The sequence below is a fragment of the Nicotiana tabacum genome, chromosome 17 (assembly GCF_000715075.1).
Source record: "Nicotiana tabacum cultivar K326 chromosome 17, ASM71507v2, whole genome shotgun sequence".
NCBI classification, from domain to species: Eukaryota; Viridiplantae; Streptophyta; class Magnoliopsida; order Solanales; family Solanaceae; genus Nicotiana; species Nicotiana tabacum.
Genome location: NC_134096.1, coordinates 94,957,486 through 94,977,679, shown reverse-complemented (window position 1 = coordinate 94,977,679; position 20,194 = coordinate 94,957,486).

Here is a 20,194-nt window from a genome sequence, read left to right as displayed (position 1 = left end):
TGAAAAATGGTGGATTCAATTGCCGAAAGATTCATGCAGAGCATCAAAGCTGAGGTATGATGTTCAGAATGGGAAGTCTCTGACATTTGTAGGAAGAAGATTCATTAAGTTTGTCAAAATGGAGAGAAAATAAAAATTAGCCATATTTAATTTTAAAAGTACAGTACTGCCTGCTATGATAATGTCAAGACCATATGTTAATCTCACTAAAAATAATTGAAAAATGACTACTTGTCGTAAACGTAAAATGCTTAAACGTAAACTATGGAAGTTGATTTATTACACTCTCTTTATCGCTGATAGATGGAGTCATCTTAAAATTAACTCCTTTTATACTGAATCTTATATTACATTTTGTTTACCCTTAAAATTGGATAACAATTAAACTTATAATGTGGTCTTAAGGATACGTGATTTCACCTAATACCAATTGATAAATGTAAAGATTAATAACAGAAAATGAACTATAAAGTAAAGCAAACCAGTGTTAGAATGGAACTCAACCCTCGAATTTGGATACCCTCGAACTAGTTGATGAAAGAATAATTAAAGTATAACAAGTTGATGAACAATAGTATAAACGAGAAAGAGAATTATATTGCTTTTATATTTGTCCACCGTCCCTACAAATGATTAGAACTCCCCTTTATATAGTAGAGGAATCCCACTTATGGTATGATTCTAATTACAGAAGGAAATCTCATGATTAACTAATTAACAATTTCTGATTTGATCCGTTCCAAGATTTATGCCATGATCCTCGACCAGTCACCGAGGTTTATGCCGTGATCCTCGACCAGTCACGGATATCTCGCATTTCTGTTATTATGCTATCTTTGATCTTGCTCGATGTCTGTCTCATTTGGCTTCGATCGCTACTAGCCTCGATCTCGACAGGTACCTCGGTTCTGAACTCGGTACATAGTCCTCGTGATTTAGTCTGTTCCATTACGAAGTCGTCCTTTGATGCAATCTCCCGGTCTTGGTCAAATAGTAAAATCGGGTGGGCCCGATTTTAACCGTATACAGATAGTCCCCTCGTTTTTTGGAGTGTAATGACAAGAAACGAATTGAGCCTTCAATTTTTCTACCTCGGCCTGTCATGACGTCATCCTCATGACGTAAGCGACGGAAGTGACCGAAACGTCCCGTCTGTACAGTTACCAAGGCATTAAATGCGCGTCAGTCGATGGTCGGCCACTGCCAATTTTGAACTGTCGTTGTGAAATCTATAAATAGCTCATCTCTTAACTTTTACTTTCAAATTTTCAATCTCCAAAGCTTTTTACATCTTCTAAGTTCTTCATCTACAAATCTACGATTTTCACTGCTAACCTCTTCTTATAACACCAAATCTTATCATCTCCATCTATTTTTAACTTCAAATCCAAATGGCGAAAACGTCAAAAATTGTTCCTCAAAAGGAAAACGCTTCTTCATCGCTGTCGGTCGCCGACAAAACACCGGTGGAGCTGCACCCTGAGGAGTGTGTTTCCGGGGGGTGCGTCCTCACTTCCGACTTTAAGACCGATAAAGCCTCATCGATTCCCGGTTGATGCGAGCCAGTGTCGAGGTATATATATATGCTCGATAACCGAGGGATACCTTAAGCGGGTAAAGAAAGACTGCAACTGGGAGGGCAAAGATGTGGTGATCTCGACCCCCGAAGAGGACATCACCACCCATGTGGAAGGGTTTCTAAGTGTTTACACTTACCCTTTCACGCTGGGGCCCCTCGACCCCGTCGTCGTTGATTTTTGCCGCCAATATCAAACAACCCTAGGCCAAGTACATCCTTCCTTTTGGCGAATTATTATTCTATTCCGATTCTTTGTGAGCAAAGTCGAGGGGATGTCTTTCACCCTCGACCACCTCATCAGGTTATACAGTCCCCGCCTCTATCGAGGCGGGTTGATAAAACTCCAACGCCGAGCTACCAAAGTGTTGTTCTCGAGCATAGACGAGGACAATGACCTAGGCTGGATGGGCCGGTTCGTTCGAGTGAGGACTTCTAACCTGATCCCGGCCTAGAAGATGTCATTTCTCGAGAAATGGAATATGAAATGTAAGTACAATCCCATTGTTAGCTCCTATTTATTATTTGCCAAGAATATGCCATTTCTTGAGAAATGGAATATGAAGCGTAAGTACAATCCTACTGTTAGCTCTTATTTATTATTTTGCTCATTTGCTTCTTCTCATCGATATCATTTTTCGTGATGTAGCGGTCGCTTGGATTTTCGGTGCAATTCCTAACCTCAAGAGTTGGGTTCGGGACCTGGCCTCGACCTCTACGTATGTCGAGTGCTCATGGGGCGATTTATCAAAGGGCCGATGGGAGGCCAAAACTCATGGTAAGCCCCTTTTCCACGTCTTTGATGATTTTGTTAAAGCATTTCTTACTTAATTTCCTTTCATACAGGCCTTGGCAAAGATGTTGTCATGAGGCCCTTATCTAGTGAGGAGGAGACTTCGATCCCGACACCAAAACCGGCGAAGGACAAAAAGAGAAAAAAGACCTCAACCTCCGAGGATCCAGAACCTAAGAAGAAGAAGGTTCGTAAGCCGAGGAAGAACATCATCCTCCTGACCGAAGACTCTATTCAGCGTCTAAGGGAAGAAGAAGACTCTGGGATGGTGGCCCGAGTAGGAATGAGCACCGAGGCCCCAAATGTCACTGAATCGGTAAAGGCTGCAGAGACTCCGTTTCGAGATGAGGGGGTCTCGGGAAGAGTCTTGGGCGAAGTTCCCGAGTCATCGAGGTTTGAGGATGCCTCCCACCATAATGAGCCAACGGTGGGTATGGTTGTAGGGGCTGGTCTCGAGGCCTCTCGAGATGGAGAATACGCCCCAAGTGATCCACTTGGGACAATATAAATTGGAGGCTCCCCGCTGCTCCCCTCATTTTCTGAGGAGATGATTCAAGAGGCTAGGGCCTTGAAGATCCCCTCAATTGGATTGCTGAGCTCGCCAAATGCCAATTTCGGAGGGAGACCCTCGAGGAGATCCATGCTCGAGGTTTCGATCTTACCGACGAGATAATAAAGGCTAGAGAGCTTGAAGCTGATGTTGGAGCGCTGGCCTCTTCCGATGATGATGATGATAATGGTAGCAAGAGCGGGTCCGAGAATGGGGAGGACCTCGATGGAGAAGAAGCTGCCCTGATGAAAATTAGGAACCTTAGGATTTTTCACTTTTGATCTTTTGTGTAGGATCCTGATCGGACCTTGTAAATATTCTCATATATATAAAGATCTCTTTCCAAGTTGTCTTTATTTCATTTTCTGCCTCGTGAAAATTTTATTTCATTCATGCCTTATGAATTTTGTTCATAAGTTCGAGGCTTGGGCAATTTGATCGAAGCCGAACTAGTGTAGTTTTTATAATCGAGTGAGTACTTGCTCGAACTCGGAGTAAGGTGGCCTTTAGGTTTTTGAATTAGGCCCTTTAGGCTCTTGAATTAGGCCGATACTACCATAGTAAAAAGAATGGCTTTCTCCCACTTTTCGGCTTGAAAATTTTATTGTTTAGTCATATAAAATCTGTTGTACCTTAGCATGAAATAAAGAATTTGTTTGAGAGTTCGAACGACTTTGTACCCATTAAGGTTTTTGAGGGTCGATATTATCGAGACCCTTAGTAATTCAGCTGAGGGTAGCCTTTTTAACCGGCTTATGAAAATATTCGAAGGCCTGTTTTATAATGGAAATCAGATGTATCCGAACCGTGTTAATTTGGCCGTAGCCTTTAGCTTTGGGATTCGCCTTTTGGGCTTGTTCCCCTGTTATACTTCGAACAGTCCCCGAGTGGGGTGGTCGTGGCCTATAATATCGAGGTTTGCCTTTTTAAGGTCTTACGATCTCGAGGTTTTAGTAATTCGATCATGTCAATTTTTTCCCGAGTGCGGGGTCAATTGTTCGAACTTTAGTTGTGACCGGCCCTTAAGCCAGTTTCCACAAAAGATCACAAGCAAGACTTTGTAAAGTAACATTTTTTCTAAGGCATGCAATATCTGGCAAGTAAAAATACGTTTTTCAATAGCTTAACATGCGTACATGTTTGCCATTAGGGCTCGAGTAATCTATATGGGCATGGTTCGTTTGACCGTTTGACCCTTTCAAAATTTACATATCGAGACCCTGTCGGCACAAAGTATTTTTCTTGTAACTATCCGAGGGTGATGCCCCCCAGTATTCGAGGTTGATTGTATAGGATCCTCGGATACTGTTGAATTGCTCTAAGTTAGCACGAACAACGGTTGCCTCGTTAAAAGCCTCTCAGGAAAAACCGAAAAAAGAGTGCAATGCGTGCTTTCAGACCTAAGGACTTTGTGTTTAAAGAATCCTTTGATGTCTTCGATTAAACACCTGCAAATGGTTAGTATAAAATTTAATCGAAAGTAGAGAAGGTCGTACCTTAACAGTAATATCGTTTGAGGAGTCATATGTTCCAATTGTTTGGTAATTATTCGTCGTTCATCGTGCCAAGTTTGTAGGGTCCCTTTCCGATGATATCGAGGACCTGATACGGTCCCTACCAGTTCGGGCCAAGTTTTCCTTCGTTTGGGTCTCGAGTATTGAGGGTGACCTTCCTTAGAACCAAGTCCCCGATTTTGAGGTGTCGAAGATTGGCTCTTCGATTGTAGTACCTTTCGATCTGCAGTTTCTGTGCGGCCATTCGAACGAGGACGGTTTCCCTTTTTTATCTAGCAATTCGAGGCTTGTATTCATAACCTCGTGATTTGATTCTTACGTTGCATATCGAAACCTGACGCTGGGTTCCCCTGACTTCAACCGGGATCAGAGCTTCGGCGCCATATACTAAAGAGAACGGTGTCTCCCCCGTATTTGATTTTGGCATTATTCGATACGCCCAAAGGACTTCGGGTAATATTTCTGTCCATTTTCCCTTAGCGCCATTCAATCTTTTCTTTAGATTTTGAATTATGGCCTTGTTTGTCGATTCAGCCTGTCTGTTCCCACTAGGGTGATATGGCGTTGACAGGATCCTTTTTATTTTGTGATCTTCGAGAAACTTTGTCGCTTTGCTGCCGACGAATTGCTTTCCATTTTCATATACGATCTCGGCAGGCATCCCGAATCGGCATATAATATGGTCCCAGATGAAGTCTATGACTTCTTTCCCTCTAATTTTCTCAAAAGCCTGTTCTTCAACCCACTTAGAGAAATAGTCAGTCATAAAATAAATAAATTTAGCTTTACCTGGGGCCGATGGTAGAGGGCTGACAATATCCATTCCCCATTTCATGAATGGCCATAGGGATAGGACTGAGTGGAGTTGCTCTCCGTGTTGGTGAATCATCGGTGCATGCCTTTGACATTTGTCGCACTTTCCAAAAAACTCTTTTGTATTCTATTCCATATCGGCCCAATAGTATCCTGTTCTGATGACTTTGTGAACCAATGATTCGGCACCGGAATGATTTTCGCATGTGCCCTCGTGGATTTCTTGTAGGACGTAGTCGGTATCTCCTGGTCCCAAACATATTTCCAATGGTCCATCGAATATCCTTCTATATAGTGTTCCATCTTCGGCCAATGTGAATCGTGCGGCCTTCGTACGTAGAGTCCTCGATTCCTTAGGATCCGATGGAAGCTTCTCGTTCTTTAGGTACTCGATATATATGTTCCTCCAATCCCAAGTCATACTTGTGAAGTTCATTTCGGCGTGGCCTTCTTCGATTACTGACCTTGAAAGTTGTACGACAGTCCCCGAGCTAATCTCGTTGTCTTCGACTGATGACCCCAAATTTGCAAGGGCATCGGTTTCGCTATTTTGTTCTCGAGGCACTGATGTAGGGTCCATTCTTTAAACCGATGTAGAGTCATATGTAGTTTGTTCAATTACCTCTGCATTCGATCTTCTCGAACCCCGAAGGTTCTGTTGACTTGGTTTACCACAAGCAGGGAGTCACATTTGGCCTCGATGACCTCTGCTCCCAAACCTTTTGCTAGCTCGAGACCTGCAATCATGGCCTCATACTCGGCCTCATTGTTAGTTAACTTGTAAGTTTTAATAGCTTGTCTAATCGTATTACCCGTGGGCGGCTTCAAAATGATGCCTAGCCCGGACCCCTTTATGTTCGAATCACCGTCTGTGAAGAGGGTCCACACCCCCGATTATGTACCTGACTTTCATAATAGTTCCTTTTCGACCTCGGGTACGAGGTCTGGCGTAAAGTCGGCCACGAAGTCCGCTACGATTTGAGACTTGATGGTCGTTCGGGGTCGATACTCGATATCGTACCCACTGATATCGACGGCCCATTTGGCCAATCGGCCCAAATGTTCGGGCTTATGCAAAATATTGCGAAGGGGATAAGTAGTCACCACACAGATCGGGTGACACTGAAAATGTGGTTTTAATTTCCTAGAGGCGCTTATTAGGGCAAGCGCTAATTTTTCTAAGTGTGGGTACCGGGTCTCGGCCTCACCTAATGTTCGACTAACATAGTAAATAGGAAATTGTATACCTTTCTATTCTCAAAATTGAACCCCACTTATTGCGATTTCCGAGAATACTAAGTACAAGTAGAGTCGCTCGTCCGCTTTCGGAGTATGAAGTAGTGGCGGGTTCGAGAGGTACCGCTTTAATTCTTCCAATGCTTGTTGGCATTCCGGGGTCCATGCAAAATTGTTCTTTTTGAGCAGCGAGAAGAACCTGTGACTTCTATCTGAAGACCTCGAGATGAATCGGCCTAGGGCGGCTATACGCCATGTTAATATTTGTACGGCTTTAACATTGTCCACGACTGTGATGTCTTCGATTGCCTTGATCTTATCGGGGTTGATTTCGTTCCCCCGATTTGATACCATAAAGTCGAGGAACTTTCCCGAGCTGACCTCGAATGCACATTTCTCTGGGTTGAGCTTCATGTTATACTTCCTTAGTATATCGAAGGTCTCCTGCCAATGTGTCAAATGGTCCTCTGCTCGCAGGGAATTAACTAGCATATCGTCAATGTAAACCTCCATTGATTTGCCTATTTGTTCTTTGAACATTTGATTTACTAAGCGTTGATAAGTGGCACCAACATTTTTAGTACAAACGACATTACATTATAATAATAGGTATCGTACTTAGTGATAAACGAAGTCTTTTACTGATCCTCCGGGTTTATTTGTATTTGATTGTACCCGGAATAAGCATCGAGAAAACTAAGGATCTCGTGGCCGGCCATGGCATCGATCATGTGATCGATATTCGGTAGTGGAAAAGAGTCTTTAGGACATGCTTTGTTTAAATCTTTATAGTCTACGCACATTCTGAGTTTATTTCCCTTTTTAGGGACCACGCCTACGTTTGCTAACCATTCGGGATATTTTACCTCCCGAATGGATCCTATTTTGAGAAGTTTGGTTATCTCGTCCTTGATGAATGCATGTTTTACCTCGGACTGGGGCCTTCTCTTTTATTTTATCGGGCAGAACTTCGGATCCAAGCTCAGTCGATGTGTAGTGATCTCCGGCGGGATCCCTGTCATATCTAGGTGGGACCAAGCAAAACAATCCATATTATTGATAAGAAATTGAATGAGTTTTTCCCTGAGCTCGGGGGTTAACCCAGTACCCAGGTATACCTTTCGATCGGGTAGATGTTCGATAAGTATGACTTGCTCCAGCTCTTCGACTGTCGATTTGGTGACGTCGGAATCCCCGGGGATTATGAAGGATCGAGGGATCCAGTAGTCATCGTCCTCATTCGTTCCCTGCTTCTCGACTAAGTCGAGGCTGGTGGTTGTGGTTGCTATTTAGCTTCCTGTTTTCCTTTGGACTCCGATCCCTTTGTTGACAAAAGCGCCGATACCGGTATTACTTCGTCGACTGCGAACATCTCTTTGACAACATGTTGTTCACCATATACCTTTTTACTCCATCCGGTGTTGGGAACTTCAACATTTGGTGAAGGGTTGAGAGGACCGCCCTTATGTTGTGACTCCAGGGTCTTCCGAGCAGTGCGTTGTATCTCAGATCGCCCTCTATCATGTGGAACTTTGTTTCTTGGATAGTTCCGGCTACATTTACTGGTAGGATGATTTAACCTTTAGTTGTTTCACTCGCCATGTTGAAGCCATTGAGAATTCGAGCTGTGGGTACGATCTGATCTTCTAGGACGAGCTGCTCCATGACCCTCGATCGAATAATATTGGCCGAGCTTCCACGATCAATTAAAATACGTTTAACCTAAATTTTATTCATAAGGATAGAGATTACCAAAGCATCATTGTGGGGTTGTGAAATCCCTTCTTCTTCCTCATCATTGAATGATAAAGTGCCTTCTGGCACATAGTCTCGAGTTAGTTTTTCCCTAGTAATTGATATTTTAGTGGGTTTGAACACGGGCCCTTGTGGAATATCGACCCTACCAACGATCATGTGGATCACGTTTTGTGGTTCTTCCTGCTTGTTTTTCCTGGTTGCACCCCTATTTCTGAAATGGTTTTTAGCTTGGTCGCTCAAGAATTCTCGAAGGTGACCCTCATTGAATAGACGGGCCACATCCTCCCTAAGTTGTCTGCAGTCTTCGGTTCTATGACCATGTGTACCATGGTATTTGCATATTTGATTGGGGTTTCTTTGGGTTGGATATATTTGTAGGGGTCTGGGCCATCTAGTATCTTTGATTCTCCCAATGGCTGACACAATACCTAATGCGTCGATGCTGAAGTTGTATTCTGATAATCGTGGTGCTTCTGTGTGATCGACATGTTTATCGAAGCCATTTCTGCTCATGTGCCCTCGAGAGCTCTGTCCTCGATCGTTCCTTCGATCATTTCAGATGGGATTGCGTCCTGGGCTGATATTTTTACGATCTGCATTGTATGGTTGATACCGATCTCTGTTCGGCCGGTGTTCTCTGTCGATATCCCTTTGAGTTCTGCCGACGGGACTGTTTGGATAAACGGAACCGGAAGGGGTTCCCAATTGATCATCTTCAACCCTGATCTTTGACTGGTATCGATTATGTACATCGGCCCAAGTTACCACTGGATATTCAATTAAATTCTGCTTTAGCTGTCGTGATACCACCAAACTTCGTTCGTTCAAACCTTGAGTAAAGGCTTGAACAACCCAATCATCTGTGACCGGTGGTAGTTCCATACGTTTCATCTGTGTTACAACCCATGTTTTTATACGTACGAGTACGTCGTAAGTCAATTGATGTAAGCTTAGAAATGAAATCATATATGAAAAGTTTACAAAGTAAGTTAATCATATTACCTCGGAGGTTACAAATATTGAAGATCATGAACAACAAGTACAAAGAGGGTTGGAAGATTCAGAAGCTAAAGGAATTGAAGAAAATAATATTTCGTCGAAAGTCGACAAGTTAGGAATGTTATAGCATGTACTTTTGGGGTGAGAACAGGGTGTTTAACATTATAAGGAGGTTATATTAGTCGTATTATAGTCGTGTGTGATGTTTTGAAGTCAAGCGAGTGATGGAGCAAAAGTCGATGAAAGTCATCACAAGTTACGTTCATAAGTTTTAGTGAAACTTTGGGTCAAATGTAACTGCCATTTTCTCCCAATATACTTAGATTTATGGATTATTCCACCCATCAAATTAAATATCTATGAGTCTATTTTCTAACGCATTAAACCATTTGTCAATAAGATATCATAGTAAAGGGATATAGGCATTTTTGCGAGACTGCGCAAACTGTCACCTACTTGCTTAAACGAGAATCCAAAAATGGGCCAGTTCGGGTCGTCCAAAGAGGCATTTTTAAGGCCTATCCCCTTCAAATATTAGACTGATAATAGGTCAATATAACCAGACATAATCTCTGCAAAAATCCTCCCAAAACTTGCCCACAAACCCCAATTGATTTTCTTTCCATTTCAAGGTCTAATTGGAGGTAAAGCCTAGAGTTTGAAGAACCAAGATAGGAGCAGAGTTATCCAAAAAATAAGGTAAGTTTACTGCTCTCTTTCATCCATTTTTTCTGCTATAGATTCATAGTAAGTCGTTCTATATTTGTAAGAACTCACGGGACGGTGATCGGAAGCCGTGAGTTCGAGTTATTCACTTGTAGCGGACTGTTTTGTGGTGCGTGTTTTACTACTGTTTTGTGGAGTTTTATAGGAGGAAGGGTATGGAGAAATACCACATAAATTCAGGGTGGTGGTCTGGTCGTTCGTCATAACATTTTTGGGACGTTTGACACTACTACGGTGGTCATTTTGTGTATAAAGAGATTGGGGTATGTTGGGCTGTTTTATAGTATTTTGTGGTATATATGAGGTTGGAAAATAATATATACATGTTGATATTGTTGTATTCTTGTGTTGTTGGTGTTATCTTGAATTTGGAGGAAGTAAGGATTATAGGGGAGATGATGCCCGTTTTAATACAAAATAAGCTTGTCGTTCGTTGTGCGATAGTTGTACCTTTTGTAACTTAATGATAGTATTATTATCGTTGTTGTAGATTAAGGTACGAAGAGGCAAGTTAAACTTGGTGATTGGAAAGATTGTGATAAGCTATGTTAAGGCTAAACCTTTCCTTCATTTTGGCATGATCCTGTAACTACATATGTTTGACAACGAGACATAAAGAGCAGTTCGTATTCTTGAATTTTTTCACATTATCCTAGTCTCATAAGTTACAATATTCTCCCTTATCGAGACTTTATATTCAATTGAGTATTGTCTTCTTCTAGTCAAGAGAGCAGAGGGTCTATATATATACAGTATTACAGTATTTTCACCATCATCGATCTATAATCAATGGGCAGGCCCCTATTGGGAAACCTCCGATCAGATAGTAAGTTATATACCGAGCCTATTGTGGCCGAGCGCCTATGAGGGAGCCCATAATGACCGAGATACAGAGCCTAGTATGGCCGAGCACCTATGAGCGAACCTACTACGCCAGTGCATTTACACATACTGAGCCTTATAGGGCCGGACAAATATTTTACATACTATATGGAGAGAGTTGAGTCAGTATCAGCAGGTAAGCATATCTTTAGATTATTTTTGACTCCCAGTTACATTCAGTTATTATATCATCAGTTCAATTTCAGCTTTCAGTTATTATGTTGCCCTACATACTTAGTACATTATTTTGTACTGACGTCCCTTTGTTGGAGACACTGCATTTTATGCCTGCAGGTCCTGATAGACAGCCGGATAGACCTTCCCAGTAGACAAAGCCAAATATCAGCTTGGTTAGTAAGCTCCACTTCCCCGGAGTTACCAGGTCTAGACCTTGGAGTCCGTTTTATATATACAGGTTTGATGGGTAGGTCGAGGCCATGTCCCGACCATGATACAGTTCAACTATCTCTAGAGGCTTGTAGACAAGTCCTGTATAGTTTGTATATCAGTAGATGTTCATGGCGGCCTCGTCCAGCCTACACATTTATATATAGATATATATATTTAAATATATATGAGTTTTTGGGTATGTTTACCCCTCAGATGAGAGAGACAGTATTTTCAGATGATTCAGAATATGGCCTCATCGGCCTAGGTTGAGGGTTACCCCTCTAGAGTTCACATTTACAGAGTGGTACGTTCGGGCTGAGTATGGTACTGGGTGTCGGCCACGCCTCTTCAGGTTTGGGACGGGACAAACTTGGTATAAGAGCGGTTCTATCCTATGGAGTCTACAGGTCGTGTCTAGTAGAGTCTTGTTTATGGGTGTGTTGTATACCACACTTATAAGCAGGAGGCTACAAGGCATTTAGGAGTATGTTACCCTTCATTCAAATCTAAATTGTGCTATAGAGCTAAGTCATAAGAGTTCAAGCCAAAGCTTATGTTTGCTAATGATATAGAGATGCTTTCAATTAGAAAAATTATAGCTAGTTAGAGGGCTAATACAACAGCAGGTAAGGGCATTAGTAGAGAGAGAATTCTTGACTATGTGGCCCTATTTAAGACCCTATTAGATCGTGGTTACCATATGTGCGAATTTCCCATTTACCCTAAGACAGGAATATCTAATATACCCCGTGAATAGCGGGCCATGGGAGTATCAGAAGTTAAAAGTATAAGATTCAACAAGTAACAGAAGCAAGGTGAAGAAAGGTACGAGTACCTAGTTAATGAAGATTATCCAAATTTCCACGTCAGGCAGAGAAATAAAAGGATTCTAAGTTACCTTCAATAGAAATAGAGGTATGTACAATTGGCCATACCCATCTCAGTTATTCCCTATGGGAGCTAACATATATAGTTTAAGAGAAGGATGGGATATCAAGATCCAGCTTGGGTTAGAGTAATCCGAAATGGTGGATTGAGCGAGGGGAGCTAAAAGTGAAACAATGTTTTGTTGAAGTTTTCAGAATAATGCGATAGACAGAAGTATTAGCAGGAGAATAAGAAGAGAGTAAATAAAGTATTATGAGTAAGATGTGATAAATGGGTGATACGGTAAATCAAAATATGATATGATGACAGAGTCTATAGTCAAGTGAAGGAAAAGACAAGAGGTGACAGGCCTTGAGAAAATAAAAGAGTATAGGCCAAAAATCATATCCTCATTTCGAGAAATGAGTTGGTGCATCCAACGTGATTACCAAAACAAAAAAATTAGACCCCAGGAGTAATAGAAATCAGCATGGGATAGTGAACAAGATAAACTGAACATCAATTAGGAATCGAATGAGATGATGATAGTCGACATCAAGAGAATTTCAAAGATCGCATTCCAGCAATAATACAATCGACAACAGAAGAATAACCTTTAAAGGTCACTCAGGAACACGCTTTCCTAAAGTAAGCATTTTGAGCAAAGTTAAGCTTAAGGGACTAAGTGTTCCAGTTATACTAAGTATCTGATACCGTTGTGTGTAAGATATTCAATTATCCTTGGTACATAAGGGTTACTGCAAGGCGAGTAAGAGTCAATAAAGACGTGAAAAGATGTCGAAGATGAAGAGGTAAAATATTTATAAGTAAGTCTTCATAGCATTAAATGTTAATACTCCCCTAAAGGAGGGAAGATGGTGTAATATGGTATTAAGTCGGAGTTAAGTGGTTCAGGTAACTATGGAATAGTAAAGGAAGAATGCAGTAAATAGCGAAAGGAATGATATTGCATTTATTCAGATCCTACAGACATGATACGACTCCAGAACATTATGCAAGCACGACGTCGGGGAGAGGCAGTAAGAGTTCCCACACCAGATGTTATTGATAAATAAGTGCGAATGAACACTTGATACATTAGGAGCTAGTGAAAAAGTTAAGCTAAGACAGAAGACATAACCCAAGAGAGGTTACCCAGAATGTAAATATGAGCATGGACTGACGAGTAGTTAGTAGTTTATTCAGGAATTCAGGAAGAGCCTAGTCATGGCTAGACAAGAGGTCTCAGATAAATTAGTAGATCATAGAAGATAAATGAAGTGAAACCCAACATAGGAAATTCGGTCTCGTAGATACAACATCGTAATCCTTGAGAAATATTATGATAGGAGTTGGGATAGTAAAAGGAACCGTATAAATGTTATGGAAATAAAAGAGAGAGTGCCACTAAGGAGATAATAAAAATTTGAGTGCAGAAGTAACCTTACGAGCATAAGGGCGCAGCGATAAGTAACTAAGGATAATTATTGGCGAGTCAGTACATCAAAAATTTTGTCGGGTATACGATGTAAAAAACTCCCAGCTTTACAAGAGTCAAAGGGTCTTCCCTAAGTGCTACAACGAAAGACTAGTTAAGGAAATAAGGAAGAAGGCTCAACATAAGCATAGTGACCTAAAGAACAAATGATCTTGTAACAGCAGTCTCACTATAATATTGTATACACTTCATAAGAAAGTGGCACCTATCGTGGCTAATGAACGGGAAGTAAAAATCAAAAGTAATATTTGAGATCATATGAGTTGCACAAAATTTCAATAGGTGTGGGCACTAAGATAAGCCAAGTATTCATGCAACAAGTGGCAGAACGACCGGGAGAAGTAATTGCGCATTTTTAAAGAAAACTGAGAAGGCACAAAAGGAATTATTCAATCAATGATCTAGAGTTAGTTACGTTATGACCGCACTTAACATTTCAGAGTATTAACCATGCAGCATATATGTTGACATTCCTATAGCTATATGAGACTCCGATATAAAGTTAAAAGAAAGAATTGAGTCCACCTCACAGACAAAGGATTGAATTGTTAGAAGATTATATTATGGATGTTCCATGGCGTCCACCAAAGGCGAAAGTAATAATACCCTAAGCAGCAAACCGGAAGATAGCTTAAGCCTAATTAAAGGCTGGGAGAGAAGAGGAAACTAACGAGTTACATCAGGTAAGTGAATCAGGAGTCTGATTATTAGACCAATATAATTATAAAAATCATGATTCTGAACATTGCAAAATCACTCTTAACATTAGAGGTACAAGAAAGATAGTACAACAGTCATATTCTATAACGGCTCTACAATAAAGCCAGATAAAAAAAAAGTACCAGCCTCATAAGGAGTAAGTATGAAGCTCCCACCAGATTGTGTACGCACTAGAGGTGCAAGTTTATAGTAGAGCTTCAAGTTGTGGATGTGAATTCTACCTATGTGGAAGGGAGGTTATGAAAGAGACAGAAGATACAATGTGAGATTAAAAGCTAAGTAAGGTAAAGGTTAAGAAGGTACGAGATGCTCAAGTGTAGAAGGTTGTGAATAGTCCATACATCAGATAGAGGGCTAGAAGCGCCGTGATTCAGTATCCATAAATGATAGTGGTGTTGTCAGTGACATATCTTCTAGCCTATAGTTTCCAAGTACCGAGAGGTCTAGTTAAGAGAGTAAAGAAGAGTTAAAGACTATTTGATGTCTCGCTTGAAGTTCCAGAATAACATAAGGAAATGTATGGTGCTAGAAAGTTAAAGGAAGGTTGTGAGTACTATAAATAGATATGTGTAGGTCGCAAGCTAAAGTATGGTAGAGCAACAAGGTTTTAGGTGGACAGGAGTAAGGATAAGCGAAGGTGATTGAGAAGGTGACCAGAATAGGTAAGGCCTCAGAATTAAGCCCATCAAAACAAGAGAGCTGATGGTTTCCGTAAGTTATAAAAACACTCAGTATAGCCTGAATGAACTCAGAGGAGTCTAAGACCATGAGCAATTTGAAGAGATGAAATGTTGCCCTGGTAGTAGAATAAGGGTGTAATTGTGATAGATAAAAGAATGACGTTAAGGCCATTGATTGGTTAATGATTCAAAGAGAAGGGATTTCATGAATTGCATGAAATTAGAATACCCCTCATAAGATGAATCACGTTGGGATGCGATGAAATACGATTATTGAAGTATAGTATCGTCCCTAGGTGGATCAAGAAAATAACTTCAGATATTCCCTGATGAGACGTGATCCCTAAGGACAATGTATTATGTAAGAGGTTTTAAGTTATCACTGGTAGATTATAGATCAACATTAAGGTGAATCAACAATAGGGAGATAAATGTTCCAAAGTATGAGACGATATTAGGTCGTCATTCTTAAGATGAACAGTAATGAGGAAGAACTAGAGGACTTAGATTTATACATATAGGATAAGCAGCAAAAGGGTAACCTAGAGTTGGGTAGCAAACCTCGGCAATAATAAATCGAAGTAAGTGTGATGGTGTAGTATAACCTACCTAGATGTAGTAAAGCTATAAGGATATATTTACAAGGCTACGAAACAAGATATTGCAACAGTCGTAAGTTTGACAAAGTACCGAGCGAAGAACTTCACTACACCTATATACACCGAGAGGAACAACTTGTCATAGTTCTGTATATATTCCCAATGTGAGGCCTAAAGATTAGATAAAAGATGGAGGAAAAGGAACAAAAGAGTCGCATAGGCGCACATACAAGGACAAAGTCGTACATGCTGCATGACAGAAGGTCGCAATAATTACGAGGTTGGAAGGATTCCGACCACAAGTCGTGGTGTGAGAAAGAGGCCTAAATGGGGGAATGCCCTGGCCTATGGATTTATTCATAGAATAGTTGCCTAGATGGAAAGGGTAGCAATAAAGTATTTATAAGAGCTATAGGTTATGAGACTGATAAGTGCACCAGTCAACATTCGAGGACGAATGTTACAAAGGGGGGAATGATGTTATAACCCATGTTTTCATACGTACGAGTACGTCGTAAGTCAATTGATGTAAGCTCAGAAATGAAATCATGTTTGAAAAGTTTAAAAGTAAGTTAATTATGTTACCTCGGAGGTTATAAATATTGAAGATCATGAACAACAAGTACAAAGAGGGTTGGAAGGTTCAGAAGCTAAAGGATTTGAAGAAAATAATGTTTCGTCGAAAGTCGACAAGTTGGGAATGTTATAGCATGTACTTTTGGGGTGAGACCAGGGTGTTTAACATTATAAGGAGGTTATATTAGTCATATTATAGTCGTGTGTGATGTTTTGAAGTCAAGCGAGTGGTGGAACAAAAGTCGATGAAAGTCATCACAAGTTACGTTCATAAGTTTTACTGAAACTTTGGGTCAAATGTAACTGCCATTTTCTCCCAATATACTTAGAGTTATGGGGTTTTCCACACATAAATTTAAAGATCTAAGAGTCTATTTTCTAATGTATTAAACCGTATGTCAATACAATATCGGAGTAAAGAGATATGGGCGGTTTTGCGAGCCTGCGCAGACTGTCACCTACTTGCTTAAACAAGAATCCAAAATTGGGCCAGTTCGGGTCGTCCAAAGAGGCATTTTTAAGCCCTATCCCCTTCAGATATTGGACTGATAATAGAGCAAAATAACCAGACATAATCTCTGCAAAAATCCTCCCAAAACTTGCCCACACGCCCCAATTGATTTTCTCTCTCTTTCAAGTTCTAATTGGAGGTAAAGCCTAGATTTTGAAGAACCAAGATAGGAGCTGAGTTATCCAAAAAATAAGGTAAGTTTACTGCTCTCTTTCATCCATTTTTTTCTGCTGTAGATGCATAGTAAGTCGTTCTATATTTGTAAGTACTCACGGGACGGTGATCGAAAGCTGTGAGTTCGAGTTATTCACTTGTAACGGACTATTTTGTGGACTGTTTTGTGGTGCTGTTGGGCTGCGTTACTACTGTTTTGTGGAGTTTTGTAGGAGGAAGGGTATGGATAAACACCACATAAATGCAGGGTGGTGGGCTGGTCGTTCGTCGTAACATTTTCGGGCTATTTGACACTACTACGGTGGTCGTTTTGTGTATGAAGAGATTGGGGTGTGTTGGGCTGTTTTATAGTATTTTGTGGTGTATATAAGTTTGGAAAATAATGTATATATGTTGTTATCGTTGTGTTCTTGTGTTGTTGGTTTTATCTTAAATTTGGAGGAAGTAAGGATTATAGGGGAGATGATACCCGTTTTTGTCATGCCCCAACCTTGGGGAGCGCGATCGGCGCTCACCTTTCGTAACTTAATGATAGTATTATTATCGTTGTTGTAGATTAAAGTACGAAGAGGCGAGTTCAACTTAGTGATTGGAAAGATTGTGATAAGGTATGTTAAGGCTGAACCTTTCCTTCATTTTGACATGATCCTGTAACTACATATGTTTGACAACGAGACATAAAGAGAAGTTTGTATTCATGAATTTTTTCACATTATCCTAATCTCATAAGTTACAGTATTCTCCCTTATCGAGACTTTATATTCAATTGAGTATTGTCTTCTTCCAGTTAAGAGAGCAGAGGGTCTATATATATATAGTATTACAGTATTTTCACCACCATCGAGCTATAATCAGTGGGCAGGCCCCTATTGGGCAACCTCTGATCAGATGGTAAGTTATATACCCAGCCTATTGTGGCCGACCGCCTATGAGCGAGCCCATAATGGCCGAGATACAGTCTAGTATGGCCGCGCGCCTATAAGCGAGCTTACTACGGCAGGGTATTTACATATATCGAGCCTTATAGGGCCGGACAACTATTTTACATACTATATGGAGAGAGTTGAGTCAGTATCAGGAGGTAAGCATATCTTCAGATTATTTTTGTCTCCCAGTTACATTCAGTTATTATATCATCAGTTCAATTTCAGCTTTCAGTTATTCTATTGCCTTACATACTCAGTACATTATTTTGTACTGACGTTCCTTTGTTGGGGGCGCTGCATTTCATGCCTGCATGTCCTGATAGACAACTGGATAGACCTTCCCAGTAGACATAACCAAATATCATCTTGGTTGGTAAGCTTCACTTCCCCAGAGTTACCTGGTCTAGACCTTGGAGTCCGTTTTATATATACAGGTTTGATGGGTAGGTCGAGGCCATGTCCCGACCATGATACAGTTCAACTATCTCTAGAGGCTTATAGACAAGTCCTGTATAGTTTGTATATCAGTAGATGTTCATGGCGGCCTCGTCAGACTGCATATTTATATATAGTTATATATATTGTATAACACTATATGAGTTTTTGGGTATGTTTACCCCTTAGATGAGACAAACGATATTTTCAGATGATTCAGAATATGGCCTCATCGGCCTAGGTTGAGGGTTATTCCTCTAGAGTTCACAGTTACAGAGTGGTACGCTCGGGCCGAGTATGGTACCGGGTGCCGGCCACGCCCCTTCAGGTTTGGGGCGTGACATAAATGAGATACAAATTCCCTCAACAGTTTGTTGTGTTTTTATTTCACCTTGAAGAGGTCCGACTTCCTTGTCGCAACTTTTATTGCTCCGGCATGTGCCTTTACGAAGGAGTCTGCAAGCATGGCAAAGGAATCGATAGAATTAGGTAGCAAATTGTTGTACCATATCATTGCTCCTTTCGACAAGGTTTCTCCAAATTTCTTCAGTAGAACAGATTCAATCTCATCGTCTTCCAAGTTATTCCCTTTTATTGCGCATGTATAAGAAGTGACATGCTCGTTAGGGTCGATGGTCCCACTGTACTTAGGAATTTCTGGCATTCGGAATTTCTTCAGAATGGTTTTCGGGGCCGCACTTGGAGGGAAAGGCTTCTGTACGAATTTCTTTGAATCCGTACCCTTTAGAATCGGTGGTGCCCCGATATTTGGTCAACTTGGGAGTTGTATGTCTCTACTTTTTTGTCATTTGCCTTGATTTTCTTTTCTCCCGATTCAATCCGTTTAGTGAGCTCCTCGAGCATTTTCATAATGGGGGGTCAGTCCCTGATTCGTTGGCATTCAACCTTTCTGACACAGGCTCGGATCTGTGGACGACTTCTGATTCGATCCTACTCGGTGTTCGGTGCTGATTCTGTAGTTGTGCTATAGCGGCTTGTTAAGCCTATAATATTTTGAATATCAATTGGAGGCTAACTCCACCATCTTCTCCACCCTGCATACCTCAACCACCTGATCGAACTTCCCCGCGTATGCTACTTTCGGGATCAAAGCCTAAATTTGCATTTAGGGTGACATGTGAACTAACATCGACGTGATTTGCAATTGATGCTTCTTCGAGGTCAGTCTGAGGCCCCTCGATCACTGGGGCGGCTATATTGTCATTTTCCCGATGAAATCCGAGGCCGTTGTCACCATCTGTAGACATTGCTTGTATGTTTGACATGTTTATCCTGAAAACAAAGATTCTTAGCCCCACGGTGGGTGCCAAATAAAGCAATGTGTATTATCGGAATCGGTATGAAGCAATCACTATTATCCTTAGCCTCACGGTGGGCACCAAACTGTTTACCCTTCAAATTGGATAACAATTAAACTTATAATGTGGTCTTAAGGATACGTAACTTCACCTAATACTAATTGATAAATGTGAAGATTAATGACAGAAAATAAACTATAAAGTAAAGCAAACCAGTGTTAGAATGGAATTCAGTCCTCGGTTTGGATACCCTCGAACTGGTTGATGCAAGAACAATTAAATTATAACAAGTTGATGAACAATATTATAAACGAGAAAGAGAATTATGTTGCATTTATATCTGTCCACCGTCCCTACAAATGATTAGAACTCCCCTTTATATAGTAAAGGAATCCCACTTAGGGTATGATTCTAATTACAGAAGGAATTTTTATGATTAGTTAATTAACCGTTTCTGATTTGATCCGTTCTGAGATTTACGCCATGAATCTCGACCAGTCACCGAGGTTTATGCCGTGATCCACGACCAGTCACAGATATCTCGCCTTTCTGTTATTAAGCTATCTTCGATCTTGCTTGATGTCTGTCTCATTTGGCTTCGATCGCTACTAGCCTCGATCTCGACAGGTACCTCGGTTCTGAACTCGGTACC